Here is a 9,797-nt window from a genome sequence, read left to right as displayed (position 1 = left end):
GCTTTGCTGGGCTCCCAGGGCAGGCAATGAGGGTGGCAGCTTGGGTGTGAGGAGGCTGGAGATGCTTCCGCTCTGCGTTGGGGCAGGGGCAGGGGCAGGGTGGGGGTGGGGGCGGCACTGCCCTGGGCAGGGTAGTGGAGAGGTGGCTACAGAAGAGTGTGGCACTCGTCCTGAGGAACGGGCCAGCCCCCTGCAGACGGCCTGACTTTGAAGCGCAAGGTTAAAGTATTGATTTTGGTGAGCGGGGAGACAGTGACCAGAGACCCAATCGGGAAAAACCGAATTAAACCCTGGAATTGATTGGCCGAGCTGACCAGAGCGACTCTGCCACTTAGATGCTAATAAATCAAATGAATAAAATTAGGATGAGGACCCGACGCGGGAAGCAGATGGCAGAGGAGTGAGGAGAGTGGGTCATCCCTGCTCCAGGCCGTGAGGGCAGGGTCCCAGCCCCTGACCAGGTGGGACTGGGCTCTGGGAAAGCCTGGACACCTGGGGGGCCAGCAGGGGAGGGCTGAGGTGGCAGAGGGATCGTGGCCACACTGCTGTGACCACCAGTGTCCATGCAGTCTCTGTTCGGGGTCCCTACAGAGTTGAGCCTGTGCTGTCACGTGCCCCTTTCTGGTGAAGGGAAGCATGTAGAATCTGTGGCGAGAAGACTTTGGGTCATCCTAATCCCATGTCCCCTCCAGCTAGCCTGTGACGTTGGGAAGTCTCCATGCCTACTTCCACCTCCGAAAAGTGGGGAAAGGCATCACGAGGTTTGTTGGAAGTCCAAGAGAGCGATTCCAGGGGTGAGCTCTGAGGACCGTGGTGTTCAGGCCCCTCTGTTGCTGCTGAGGACTGGCCTTGCAGGAGCTGGCCACCCCAGATGTGAGGCCGCATCAGACCCCTGGGAGTGGAGTGTAGAGACCAGAGTCTCCTGGGTCCTGGCTCCTAGGCTCTGACTCCTAGGCAGAGCCCAGGAACCTGATTTCTCCATAACCTTTTTCTCATGATTTGAAGTTACTCAGGTCTCTTGCCACCCCGGGTTTTGGTGACTTTTAACCGTCATTTCTCAGTGGGTCCAAAAGACTTCAGGGAGAAGCCCACGCTAGTGGTTTTGGGTTACTGACTCCAGCCTCAGTGACAAGCCCCTCGTAGCCGGACCCAGTGGAGACACGGTTGCTCCCCATCTCAGGGTCTGAGCTGTCTTACCCTGGTATGCCTGCGCACCCATCCTCCCTCAGAGTCTCCAGTGGGTCCCTCTCCTGCAGGAAGCCTTCCCTGATTTCAGGGCCCATCCTGACTCCCCTCTTCTCTAAACCTCCTGTGCACCAATGGGCCACTCCAAACCCAAACCACGCTTCCTGGTTCTCCCAGCCTGGCCAGTGTGAGGAGCTCTGGAATGTTCTAGAACTCTGGAAACACTCTGAATGGAGCCTGAACTACCCGGTGCTGCTATCCCAGCCGCCCTGACAGCTGGATGGGGGCTCAGGGAGGGAACTAAACGGGGTTTGGAGATTCCTGGGGCTGTTGCAATCCCAGGGCGGAGGCCCTCTGGTGATGTTCTGTTGAGCTCATCTGAGGCATTCCAGAAACAGCCCCCCATACCCACTCCAGTGTCCTTTTAGGGAGACCTCCCAGCTGGGCTGATTCATGCTTCCATGTCCATTATGCCCTTCCACCATAAAACCTGTGCGAAGACCTCCCCTGGATTGTCAAGCCCGGCTCTACAAGATTCATCTGACCCCTCGATTGCATGTTGGCAAATGAGCAGCATTAAACTACCTAGCCATGAAGCCAGGGGCACAGACTTCAGGTTGGAGACTGGGGGCTGGGACAACGTCTGGTTGCCAGGCTTACTCAGCCCAGGGCCCTCTGTAGTGGTTATGTGTTGGGCCGTTAATGGCAAGGTTAGCAGTTCAAAACCACCAGCTGCTCCATGGGAGAAAGATGAGGCTTTCTCCTCCTGTAAAGAGTTAGTCTTGGAAACCACGGGGCCCTTCTCTCCTGTTCAGTGGGGTCACTTGGAGTCAGCATTGACTGGCTGACGGTGGGTTTGGAGTTTCTTGTTTTCTGTTACGTTTAGCAGCATGGCGGGTTGCTAACTGGAAGGCCAGTAATTCAAGACCATAAGCCATTGTGTGGGAGGAGGAGGAGGCTCTCTGCTCCCAGAAACCACAGGGGCAGCACTACTCTGTTCTTCGGGTTGCTCTGAGTTGGCATTGACTCGGCGGCAGTGAGTTTGGGTTGCATTTGAAGGGACTCAGAATCCTGGGGTACCCACCTGTGTCAGATGAAACCGGGGACCCCACACGCATCAGATGTCACTGGGCTCCTTAGGGTTTTTAGTAACCCATTTTTCCAGAGGTCACGAGGTCTAAGTTGCCTCTAGGTGGGCTCAAACCGCCAACCTTTCAGCCGGCACTCTGATTTGTCCTACCCCGGGCGGGGCTCCAGCTAATGCTGGGGTGAAGGCTCGTAAGCACGCACTGGGCACTGGGCACTATGTGGAGCATTCGGTTTGTCATGTTTTGCTTTATTCTTCCACCGCCTCTGAGAGCTTGGTACTATTGCCACCCTCCTTTAATCCAGGTCACAATTAGGGGTAGTCAGGTGATATTTATGACAGACTCACAGGCACGGAAACGGAGACCGTCACGATTGAGAGCTAACAGGTCCCGGGCCCATCCTTGCCTCCGCGTATTTGGACTGCAGAGCCGGCCCAGCCCACTGCCCCAGTGATTCTGACTCAGCGAGCCTGTGCCGGGGTTCCGAGACTGCCGGTCCTAACTCAGCACCCGGCCTCCTCTTCTTCCTGAGGAGGGGGTTTGAACAGCAACCCCCGCAGTTAGCAGCCCGGTGCCTAACCCGCAGTGCCACCAGGGGTCCTTGCTTCCAGGGGGTGCTTACCAGAGTCATGCATAAAAGAGCAGCAAGCCGGTGGCTGCGGAGTCGATTCCGACTCACGGAGGCCCATGTGTGCCAGAGCAGACCGGCCCCAGCGGTTTCGTGGCTGTCCTCTTTATAGAAGCAGGTTGCCAGCCCTTTCCTCTGAGGCACTGCTGAGCGCACCCAGTCCGCCAGCCTTTAGGTTAGTAGTCGAGTGCAGACCACCTAAGCCACCCAAGGACACTTCCGGTACTAGGCAGAATCAGGGACCCATGGGGAAGCGGAGGGTAGGCCTTAAGGTACTTGGAAGAGTCCTAGAATTCCAGAGTGGGACGAGGCCCTTGGGAGGCAGGGGGTGGGTCTTGAGCTGCCTCTTTCCCCAAGAGACAAAGCAGGGGTCTGGGCCATGCTCATGGGATATCTGCCAGCTAATGGGTGCTCCCCGAGGGCCCCTCCTTCCTTATATCCTGGGCGCTTCAAAGAAACCCTACGTACCCTGTGACCAGCCTCCTCTTTCTGGGAGGTATCTGAGAGATTGACTCTTTAGGTATCTGAGAGATTGTTGACGACCCACCTGGGGATGAGTCCTGCCTCCCCACCCACAATACACACCCCCATCTCCCCCACCAGGAAATAAGCAGAGTTTCCTCAGGCGAAGCAGACAGGTTTTTATAGCCTAGACTCACCGATCTGGCCCAGGCAGTGAGCCTTCTGGGGAAAGTGCTGCCAACCTACATACAAATTAATTTCTGGAACCCCAGCTGAGGTCCCTGCTGCAGCCGGAGCAGGAAGTGGGGGCCCTAGCGACAGCAGCGAGGCTCTGATGCTGTTTCTTGTAGCCCCTGCAGGGACAGGCAGGTAGAAAGGCCTGTGCTTCTCTAAGCATCCACACGCTGCCCCAGGTTTACCCCTAGCAGGCAGGATAAAGAAGTATCACTTTATATCAGGAGTTCTGAGGGCACAGCCTCTGTGGACACCCCGCCCCCCATGACCCTACAGCAGAATGGGATTGAAGGCCTCTGGGTGACCGTGGGGGCCACTCCCCTCTGCATGATGCTTCGCCTTCTGTGACTCGAGGGGGCAACTCCAGGTACCCGATGGGACGTGTTAGGATGAAAGGGGTGCTGTTCGGAAGCACCCTGAGTACGTAGGGACAGTGCCGTGCCAGCTGAGAGGCCTGGGCCTTAACTTCGTCATCCGAACAAGGGGACCATGAATTCCCCACAATTGCTGCAAAGCTCAGTTCTTTGCCGGGGCTTTACAAACCATAAAGATCTGAGTGAGCGAAGTCTAGTCAAGCTTGACTCAGCCTTCCAGACCACGCACAGCAAGCCTACGCTCTCCCGTGTCCGCTCTCTGTTCAATGAACTTGAGGTTCAGAAGTGAGCTGGGACAGTGTCCTGAGTCCCACGCGGGGCCCGGGAGGCCGGACTGCCCTACTTGCCCTCCTCCTGGGAGCATGAGGAGGACAGTAGGGGTGGCCGGAGCCCCTGGTCACTTGGCTGTGGAGACTGGCTCCCTGAGGGGGGGTGGCCCCATCTCAATGTCAGCTACGCTTTCCAGGGCTGACATTCTCCTGGTTCTTCCTGCTGTCGCAGCTATGCGGTGACGGTCCAGGAGTCGTATGCACACCCCTTTGACCAGATCTACTACACGCGGTGCACGGACATCCTCAACTGGTTCAAGTGCACCCGGCACCGGTGAGTACTTCTTCCTGCAGGCGGCGGCGGGACCCCAGGGCTGCAGCCGGGGTGCACCTGGTGCATTTCCATAATTGAGAAAAGGCCCTGCAGCAGCGTGTTCTACTCCTTGGCACTACTGAGCTCACGGATCTCCAGTGAATCTCGTGAAAGCTTGCTTTCTGGCTGTAGGAGGCTGTGGGCTATGCCAGGCTGGAGCGCCAGTGCCCCGGGAGGCGGCCTCCAGCCAGTGACAGGTGGGGAGTTGATGCTAAGCACTCCAGCCTCCTCACTGAGGGCAGAGGGGGCAGCTAGGAGGGTGGGTCACACACTCTACAGCACTGCGGGGGGGCTGGAACACCAGTGCTCAAACACACTCTTCACTCTCCTTTCTCACATCCTAACCCTCCCAGCAGCGCTTCCTGGGATGACCGCCACCCAGTTGAACTGCTTGCCCTTGGGTCTGGACCTCAGAATCTGTTTCAGAGGCAAAGCCAACCCAAGACAGCTCCTCCCCCACTGGGGGAGGAGGGCAGCCCTCTGAGGAGGCATCTGGCTTGGGAAGCACAGTACCGATTTGCTTTCAGCAAGCTGCTGACACCTGGGCTGTGAGCATTGCTTGTGCTCAAGGTGAACGTGTACACGTCCTTCTGGGCCCTGTCCTGTGGGCTCCTGCCCTGCCAACCATTGTCATGCTCCCCAGCCGGGCCCTGTCTTCCTGTGCTGGGAGAGAAGAGAAGGAGGACGAGAACTTGGCTTTGCTGAATGACCTTGGAAGAGCTATTTTACTGGCACTCCTCAAACAGATACAATGACCTTTGCTCCACCTACCCTGCAGGGGCTGTGAGTGTTAGGAAGTTGCTGGGCAGCTCTGCGTTCAGAATTCTCTTTCCTCTTGTGAGCCCAGTGCTTCTTTGGGTTCAGGCAAGAGTCACGGCGGACAATGTGAATGGGAGGATTGAAAAGGCCACAAACTGGTCTTCATTGGAATTTTTCTACCAACTTGCTATCAGTAGCGAAACTGTGGAAGCTATAGACGTCAAAGCAGCCCTAGGATCTGGAGCCGCGAAGGTGAGATGAACCACTGCAGGGAATCCCTCCACCTCAAACCAAAATCACCCTCTCCAAACCCAACCCAGCGTAACTGGTGACAGATTCTTGCCTTGAGCATTATGCTCTTTCCAGAAAAAACGATTTAGACGGGGGTCTTCAGGAGGATGCTTTCTGCTCTCAGAAAGATCGACAGTCCCAGAAGCCCACGGGAGCAGTGCGTCTCTGCCCATAGGCTCGCCATGCGTCAGAGGACCCTCTGGCAGTGAGAACGGCTACAGTTTGACGAATGTCGTCGATGTCCCTGTGGGTGTCAGAGGCCATCAAGTTGGTTCCACATCTCAGAACAGCGCAGCTCAGTCCTGCAGCAGCCTCACACGGTTCGAACCACTGTGTCGCTCCGTCTTGTAGAGGGTCGTCCTCTTTTTTCGCTGCCCTTCTGTTCCGGCGTAGCGACAGCAGCTTCTTTCAAATCGTTGTCTCTCATCCCCTTACGGAAGGGCCGTGGGGAGGAGACGAGCCAGTCAGGATGCAGTGCAGCAACGATGAAACATACAACTTTCCTCTAGTTCCTGAATGCTCCCCTCTCCCCACTATCATGATCCCAATTCTACCTTGCAAATCCAGCTAGACCAGAGGATGTACACTGGAAACACAGGGAATCCAGGGAGGATGATCCCTTCAGGATCAGTGGTGTGAGTGGTGATACTGGGAGGGTGGAGGGAGGGTGGGGTGGAAAGGGGGAACCGATTACAAGGATCTACATATAACCTCCTCCCTAGGGGACGGACAACAGAAAAGTGGGTGAAGGGAGACATCGGACAGCGTAAGACATGACAAAATAATAATAATTTATAAATTATCAAGGGATTGTGAGGGAGGAGGGTGGGGAGGCAGGGATAAAAATGAGGAGCTGATACCAAGGACTCAAGTAGAAAGCAAATGTTTTGAGACTGATGATGGCAACACATGTACAAATGTGCTTGACACAATGGATGGATATATGGATTGTGATAAGAGTCGTACGAGCCCCCAATAATGATAAGAAAAAACAACTCTTGGGCAGCACAAAATAAATAAATAAAATCTTTGTCTGCTAATTCCAACATTGGATCATCTCAGGGCCAAGTCCGGTACTTTCAGCCTTAGCTGGCTGTGTGGAGTTTGCCTCCTGTGGGAAATTGGGAGGTTTTCTTCTTCCTTTTGTAGCTGCTGGGTTCCCCCGGGACTTGCCTATGGTTCTTCTTAGATTGTTTCTGAAATTTAAGTCAAAGGAGACCCAACTCACTGCTCTGGACTTGATTCTGGCTCATGGGGACTATAGGAAAGAGCGCCCGTGGGCTTCCGAGGCTGTAAATCCTTCTCTCTGGGAATCGTTACTGGTTTCAAACTGCTGATCTTGAGGTTAGCAGCCCATGCATAACCATTTAGCTACTCAGAACCTTGTTGACTGGGACCTCCCTCTCTTCAGGTTAAACCCATCTAGTGCCAGTTCCTTCTTCCAAGTGCCCACTTCCCTCCAGTCACTGCCTGATTTTGCTCTCTCACTAGTGCCTTCAGTGGGCATCCCATCATTTCCTCGGGCCTTGTTTTTGACTGACGCTGTCAGTGCAGCTTGGCCTCTTCCTTCAGTACCATTGGTCCTCGCTCATCTGCTACCTCCTGAAATGGTCGAGTTGACTCGTTCTTTCGAGTGTAGTGACTGTGTATTCTGTCCAGTTTTGTTGGGTGCTTCCTGCATCGTTCAATATTTTGCTCATTGAATCTTCCACCATTGCAACTGGAGGCTTGCGTTTTCTCTTGGATTCCTTCTGTCTAAGATACGCTGCGTGCGTTCTTCCTTTTTGTTTTTCTAGCTCTAGGCCTGTGCACATTTCATTATACTATTTGACTTTGTCTTCTCGAGCTGCCCTTTGATATTTTCTGCTCAGCTCTTTGATGTCCTCATTTCTCCCATATGCTTTGCTGCTCTATGATAAACAGCAAGTTTCAGAGCCTTCTGACATCCATTTTGATCTTTTCTTTTTTGTCTTTTTTTTAATAATCATTTTATTAGGGCCTCATACAACTCTTCACAATCCATGCATACATCATTTGTGTCCAGCACATGAGTACATGTGTTCCATCATCATTCTCACAACACCTGCTTTCTCCCTGAGCCCTTAGTGTCAGCTCCTTATTTTTCCCCTCCCTCCCTACTCCCCCCTCCCCCTGAGCCCTTCATAATTTATAAATTATTATTATTTTATCATACCTTACACCATCCGACGTCTCCCTCGCCCACTTCTCTGCTGTCCGTCCCCCAGGGAGGAGGTTATATGTAGACCTTGTGATCTGTTCCCCTTTCTCCCTCACCTTCCCTCCACCCTCCTGATATTGCCACTCTCTCCACTGATCCTGAGGGGTTCATCTGTCCTGGATTCCCTGTATTTCCAGTTCCTATCTGTGCCAGTGTACATCCTCCGGTCCAGCTGGATATGTAAGGTAGAATTGGGATCATGATAGTGGGGGAGAGGAAGCATTTAAGAACTAGAGAAAAATGGTATATTTCATCATTGCTACACTGCACTCTGATTGGCTCATCTCCTCCCCGCAGCCCTTCTGCACAGAGATGTCCAATTTACCCCTGGTGGACCCTGGGTCCCCACTCTGCACTCCCCCTCATTCACAATGGTATGATTATTTTTGGTCTTTGATGCCTGATCCCTGATCCCTTCGACGCCTTGTCATCTTACAGGCTGGTGTGCTTCTTCCATGTGGGCTGTGCTGCTTCCTTTCTTGTCTGTTTCATGACCTTATCCTTTCTTCGTGGATGGCGTCCTTGGTTTCCTCCACAGTTCATCAGGTCTCCTGTCCTCAGGGTTCCATGCATCAGGTCTTGAGATGTTCTCAACATTCAGGTGGGATAGACTCAAGGTCATAGTTTGGCTCTTGTGGACTGTTCTACTGTTCTTCAGCTTCAACCTGAACTTACAAATCAACAGTTGATGGTCTGTTCCACACTTGGCCCCGGCCTGGTTTTCACTGCTGACATTGAGCTTTCCTGTCGTCTCTTCCCACAGATGCGGTCACTTTGATTTCTGTGTCTTCCATCTGGGGACGTCCATGTGTATGGTTGCTGTTTGTGCTGTTGAAATTTTTTAAAAAGGTATTTCCTATGAATAAATCATGAGTCTCACAAAATTTTATCATTCAACCTCCAGCTTTGTTTCTATCACCAAGACCATATGTGTTAGTCTGGGTTGACTAGAGAAACAAATCCATGGACACTCTCATATGTATATAAGAGAGAGTTTTAAATTTAGGGCAATTGTACATTAAGAAAGCATCCCAACCCAGTCCAGTCTAAGCCCATAAGTCCGATATTAGCCCATACGTCCGATACCAATCTATAAAGCCCTCTTCAGACTCACAAAACACATGCAATGATGCTGAATGCAGGTCAGTCACAGGCCAGTGGTAGAACGTCTTTGGATCCAGTGGTGCTGTAAGCATCGCAGCGCTGGCAGGGGTCTCTCCGTGGCTTTTCCGGCTCCAGAGGTCAGGTTGCATCAGGGTAGGTCCACGTGGCTTCTCCAGCTCAGGGCACCAGCATAGTTCCATGTGTCAGCTGCAGTGTCTCCCACAGAGTGAGCAGAGAGAGAGAGACGTGTCTCCTGTCTCCAAAGAGGAAAATACAGATTTCCCAGAATTCTCAGGAGCTGGCCAGGCCCACACAGAGGCCTCATTGGCTATGACCCTATTGGCAGACTAGACTCCTCCCCTTCACTCTTAATCCTCAAATTGACAAACTATTATATAACCACCATACCATATTTTCTCCTTCCTCTTGGTTTCTAACTTTTGCATTCCAATTGGCAATAATTATCAGTGCATCTACATTGCATGTTTGGTCCAGTTCAGACTGAAGACATTGGTGGAATTCTTCAATTTCTTCATCTCTAGCGTCTGTGGCAGGTGCCTACATTGGAATAATTGTTGTATGGATCAGATTACCTTGACTAGATATCTTCCTACCACATACTGCATTGCATTTAAGAATTAATCTTGAAATGTCCTTTTTGACTGAGTGTGAATGTGTCATTCCTGTGTAGCAAACCCTTCGATTTTCTGAGTCCACGTGGCCAAGATCAGTCCGTTTCAGCTCACTGACCCCTCAGATGCGAGCTTTATGGGGCTTGTTTCAATTTTTTT

At 52.7% G+C, this 9,797-nt stretch overlaps 1 long non-coding RNA gene across 1 annotated transcript in view; it reads left to right on the top strand.

Annotated features, from left to right (window-relative positions):
* The first annotated feature begins 4,489 nt into the window (after nt 1–4,489).
* Nucleotides 4,490–9,797, top strand: part of LOC123521191 — a 51,239-nt gene continuing 45,931 nt past the window's right edge. The window contains exon 1 of the long non-coding RNA XR_006679662.1: nt 4,490–4,574. This is a non-coding gene — a long non-coding RNA (uncharacterized LOC123521191). The remainder of the gene's footprint in view (nt 4,575–9,797) is intronic.

The sequence above is a fragment of the Echinops telfairi genome, unplaced genomic scaffold, assembly GCF_000313985.2.
Source record: "Echinops telfairi isolate 266 unplaced genomic scaffold, ASM31398v2 ScPeMD7_7475;HRSCAF=8513, whole genome shotgun sequence".
NCBI lineage: Eukaryota > Metazoa > Chordata > Mammalia > Afrosoricida > Tenrecidae > Echinops > Echinops telfairi.
Note: the sequence above shows the minus strand (reverse complement) of the source record. Positions and strands in the feature narration are given on the sequence as shown.